Source organism: Penaeus japonicus, unplaced genomic scaffold (assembly GCF_977035675.1).
Source record: "Penaeus japonicus unplaced genomic scaffold, GWHDUDI00000001_assembly GWHDUDI00000037, whole genome shotgun sequence".
Taxonomy (NCBI): Eukaryota; Metazoa; Arthropoda; class Malacostraca; order Decapoda; family Penaeidae; genus Penaeus; species Penaeus japonicus.
Window position 1 is genome coordinate 19,515,915 of NW_028234439.1, and position 5,200 is coordinate 19,521,114.

The following is a 5,200-nucleotide window of genomic DNA, read 5'->3' on the forward strand; positions in this document are numbered from 1 at the left end:
AAAATAGGAATGTATATCAAATAGATTAGTAACCCCTTTCATCGTTTTCTGATGTACGCCTCCTATAGGTGATCTGCAGAACTAACCGCATGTAAACAAATGGAACCATTATGCGAATCAGGAATCGAAGTAATGTGTCGCAGGTATTTATCTCGATTTATCTTTGTAATCTTGCAATATACGTTTATATCGGAATTGAAATTTGATATAGATTAGGGTGTCAAGATATATTGTACTTGACTGCATGTATTATAGGAAATGAGAACAATATTTTAAACTCGTATTAGAAAGGAACCATTAGATTTTCAGATTTACGTGTGTTAACAATATGGATAAGAATGAAGGGGAAATATGATTCAAAATGTAATGAAGGAATAATAAAGCTCAGAAAATTCCCAAGATTTTCCCTGTACGACCCTCCGAAGACTTGGCCCTCCACTTCAGTAAAACTCAAGCCTTGGGGTGGAAAAGTAAAACTCAGCCTCGAGGGTACACCAGTAAACCTCCTGCCTCGAGGTCAAACAGTATAACTCATACTATGGATGATTCAGCATAGCTCATACCGAGGAAGCTCATCAGTGTAACTCGATCCCAACTGGTGCAGCATCAGAATCCATGCCCATTGGAGCTGCAGAAAAGGCAAAGAATCTAATGCAAGGACTACTCAACTAGTAAATTCAAGCCCTCATGGAATGAATTCACTAGACAAGATGAGTCCAGAATTACGAAGGCTATGAAGAAGTGAGTCCACGATGAGAACCGACAGCCAGCGAAGGAGTAACCTGGTGAAGTGCTGCAAAGATCTCCGTTCTTCAGAAAATCTCTTCCTTCTACAAGACTCACGGACAGCTCGTGAACTTTTGATGAATGAGTATGTTTAATGTTAGTCGTTAGTTATAATGAGATCAGTGGGACATAAATTATGAAAAATGAGTGACACCGAAGAAGCTGAAGTGATCTTCCTCAACAGACTGAGGCCATTAACGAAATGAAGGGTGCGAGGCTAAGAGTTTTAAGTGAGAAAAGGCATGAATATCATATATATATATCTATTCTATCTATTTATATCTATATATATATAAATATATCTAAACGTATCTATATATATGTATATATATAAAAATATTTATATATACATATATATGTATATATATAAACATAAATACATATATATATATATATATATATATATGTAAATATATATATGTATATATATATATGTATATATATATATATACTTACTTACTTGGTTACTTACTTGGTGGTAGTTACAGCTTGAGCCTTGTTATTAGCTCATGCCAGGGCCATCCTGGGGGACCGCCCGTTTTTTGTCAGTTGCAAGCAACTGAATTTGATGAGGGATGGAATTTGATTCAGCCCTCGTTCTTTCACTACCACATGTTGGTGGTTCATCTGGTACTGAGTGTAGCCATTTATCTAGTTTTCTTTTAAACACTTCAACACTACACTGATTTAAGTTTCTTATATCCTTCGGTATGCTATTAAACAATTTAGGTCCGTTTATTAGGAAACTTTGTTTTTTTTATTTTTCTTAACAGGCATGTTTGTGCACTTATCCCAGTGCGATAGCATCTTCCCGCCTGGGGAATGTCTTACCTGAATTCCCCCTCCTTCAACAGTCCTTGGATTTGGTGTTAGTTTTCATAATTTTCCACACATGAAGTATCTCTCTCTCTCCGCCTTTGTAGTGAGTACAGTCCTTAGTTTTTTTAGTCTTTCCCCAATAGTTAGACCCATCATGTTATCTAACTCCGTGTAAAGATTCTTTGGACTTGTTCTCTAATCAACATTATATCTTTTTTAAGATTTGGGCTCCATACTTGGCACTGGTATTCTAGTCTTGTGTCACTAATGTTTTCCATAGTGGTAAAAGGTGTTCTGGTCTCTTGTGTTAAAAGTCCTCATTACCCATCCACTCATAACTTTTCCTTTGTTGACAATCTGCTCGATATGGTGACTGAAACTCATGTCATTACTCATATAGAGTCCTAGATCTTAACTACTTTTTTCTCCTCAATCTTCACATCTTCGACAAAATATGATCTTGCCCTTGAATTTCCAATTGGACATATCTTATGATTTCAAATTTATCTGCATTGAATTCATATTATTGTCATATGCCCACTTACAGATGGTATGTAGATCCTCGTTAAGTTTGTTTTCATTATCTTTGTATATCTAAGGGTGTACTTTATTCTTGTATCATCTGCAAATGATGTTACTCTTGAGTGTTTCCACACCTTATCAATGTCACCAATCATAATAAGGAATAAACAAGGGCCCAAGAACGGACACTTGTGGCACCCCACTCATAATAATCGTTTCCTTGAGTAAAGCCCATTAATTTGTACTTTTGTTTACGATTTATTAGGAAGTTGTAAATCCATCTTCCAACTTTCCAGGCCCGCCGATTCCAATCGTCTTTAATCTTATGTAGCAGGATGCCGTGATCTACTTTGTCAAAAGCTTTGCAAAGTCTAGATATATTACGTCAACTTCTCTATTTTCAGTTAGGTCCCTTATATGTTTTCGAAGTGTGTCAGGATCTGTGATAAACAAGATCTACCACTTCTGAATCCATGTTGCCCGGGGTTTATCTTGTTTCTTTTTCTAAAAATTGAACAATTTTTTTCCTCACTACCCTTTCAAATATTTTTATTATATGAGATGTTAGTGCTACTGGTCTATAATAATTTTTTGGCCTGACCTTTGTTTCCACCTTTTTATATTGGAATTATAGTACCCTCTTTCAGTAACAGGGATAGTCCCCATGTCCAAAAGATTTCCTCCACAAAGTTACCAGTGGCTTTGCTATGGTTTCTTTACAGTTTTTTAAAAAGATTGCTGGGATTTCATCTGGCCCAGCTGCTGAGTTTGTTGGTATTTCACTTACTGCTTCAAGAATATCTTTTTCATTGAATTGAAAGTCAGTGAGACATTCATCTTCATTACTAATAATACTGAAATTTTCTGTGGGTCTGATATTAATTTTTCCTATTCTTGGGACACTATAGACTTCTTCATATTGGCAATTGAGTAATTCAGGTAGCAGCCCATTTCCTTTGAATCAGTTACCAATGCACCATTATTCTCAAAGAGGCCCAATTTCTGTTCTCTCTTTAACCTGTGTTTGCATAAGAAAAAAATATTTTGCTTTCTGTTTTATAGCTTCCACAGCTCTTATTTCGTAGGCTGCTTTGTGGTTACTTATAGACAGTTTCAATTTATACTTCCAAACACCTTATCTCTACTTTCATCCTTCCTCTCTTGATCTGATCCGCTGTTTTTTTTCAATTTGTTAACCTTATTTTTCTTTTTCTTAACATGATCCTTCGATGTCTTGGTATAATATTCTTGTTTCTGTTGTTTTTTGGGGGGCACAAACATTCTACAAACCTCTTTACATGCATTATAAAGCTTCTCTAGTATATTATTTGGTGTTAGAAGGACGGTAATATCTTTCAGTGACTTTTCTAGTGTTGCATTTAATTTTTTCCAATCTATTTGATTTTGGCTAAAGTTTAAAGATCTGAGACTCTTTTCTGCTTCGGCTATCTGATTTTTACTACTTTTATGATTATTTAACTTATTCATTGTGATTTTAATTTTGTTGTGGTCTGATTGAGCTGTATAAGTTGATGGTATGTTGTGTACATCTCTCCCTATACTAATAAAAACAAGGTCCAGTATATTTTCCTCCCTTGTTGGAATTTTGATGATTTGGTTGAGGTAAAAATGTTTTTTAAATCTAAAAGCATTCTCGCTTGTTGTTTTTCATCTTTGCTGGCATTTGTTTCTATCTTTATTTTCTTTGTTTCCCAGTCGATAAAGGGGAAATTAAAATCGCCAAGTATCATTATAGCTTCAATTTCCCTTGTATTCACAATGTAATTACTAATAATGCCTAGTGATTCATTGAAAGATGTTTCTGTTGTTCCAGGAGGTCTATATAAAATGATGTATAGTTCTTTTGTATCTGCTGTCAATACCTCTAGTATTTCTACTGTATTATTAGAGTATTCAATTACAGTATCCATTCTAGTTGCTAATTCTTTCCTGATATAAAGAGCTACTCCTCCTCTGCTTCTCTTATTTCCATCTTTCCTTATTAGCTCATAGTTATTAATTTTAATTTCTTCATTTTTATGTCTTCATTCAGATGAGTTTCTGTAAGAGCTATCATTGAATAATTGTTGATCTTTGCCATGTCCTCTAGATATGTAGGTTTTGTCTGGTTACTTTTTGGATATATCCCTGTATATTTACAACATGAGAGTCTCAAATAAATATTTCTTTGCCTGTCTACATTACCTACTGTTGTTAGATAATTGATGTCGTTTCCCCCTACTTTGGGGAGCTGACCTTCCCCCGGTGTAGCGGTGGGCGTTTCATTACCTGCCTTTGTTCGAATAGGTATGCTTCGCAGACTGAATGTCCTTGTCTGTTGCTGGTGTATACCAGTGTTTTCCTGCTCCGTCTTTTTCTCTGTTTTCTCTTAGTTTATTTATCAACGTTTTTGACTTTGCCTTTTTTCATAGCTCAAGTCCGTGATATCCATGCTTCTTTCTTTATATTCATCAATTTCCTTTAGTTCATATTCTTTCCAATCAGTTTCCATTTCTGTTTTTCATTTTCTAATTTGACCTTAATTGGCCTTGGTCTCAAAGCCTCCTTTAAATATTTGCCCTCTCTAAAGGCACTCTCTCAACTTTGATAAATTTCAGTTGATGGTTCAATTTTGTTATATATCATTAATCATTTTTCATATCATTTGTTTTCCTGATTTCAGGATCATTTTCTTCTTTTTTCTTCTAGATTGTATATAAAGAGCCTATTCCTCTGAATGTATCCCTTCATTTTTCTTCTCTGACTTTTCTTTTGTAGGTTTGTTTTGTTGCTTCTTTGTCGCCTACAACCTTCCCAGTCCAGCCTCATCATCTTTTTTTTTGGTTGTTCATTGTCTGAAATATCACTGTCTAGAATATATCTTGGCCTTGTTTATCTGATTTGTTTGCCTTACTAATATCAGAAAACATTTTTTTTTCTCTTTCCTGATTTACTTTACTTTGCTCACCTCTTGATTTTCGTTGGTTTCTTCTTTGGCTTTACTTTTACATTTTTAGTGTCTTGTACAGCCTTTTCTGTTTCCAAGATTTCAGGCAGCACTGAGTTAACCTTT